Source organism: Penaeus monodon, chromosome 15 (genome assembly GCF_015228065.2).
Source record: "Penaeus monodon isolate SGIC_2016 chromosome 15, NSTDA_Pmon_1, whole genome shotgun sequence".
NCBI classification, from domain to species: Eukaryota; Metazoa; Arthropoda; class Malacostraca; order Decapoda; family Penaeidae; genus Penaeus; species Penaeus monodon.
In genome coordinates this window covers 32,248,069-32,248,402 of record NC_051400.1, presented here as the reverse complement: position 1 = coordinate 32,248,402, position 334 = coordinate 32,248,069, and positions in this window count along the sequence as shown.

The window sequence follows — 334 nt, the reverse complement described above, 5'->3', positions numbered from 1 at the left end:
GTACTCTTGTTAGACATGGGTTTTGGTCTTTTGGTCTCTTTTATTATATGATAGTAGTTGGAAATCTTAATAACATTGGGATCAGTAAACTTCCTTCCTGTCACTTAACCATAACTTTTATTAAATTTACTTTTAAATTGCTATTTTAACTGGTGAATGGGGCCTTATATTTCCAACTGTACATAGTGCTCTACCTCAAAACTCCCCCCTCTAAGGTTTCCCTGGCACACTCTTCGGGAGCACGAGCTCAGGGGAACTCTGGGCGGGAGGCTCTGCAGTTTCTGATCCGGGTACCTCGGGAACGGAAATGTAGGGGGGCTGGCGTGTATTTCAC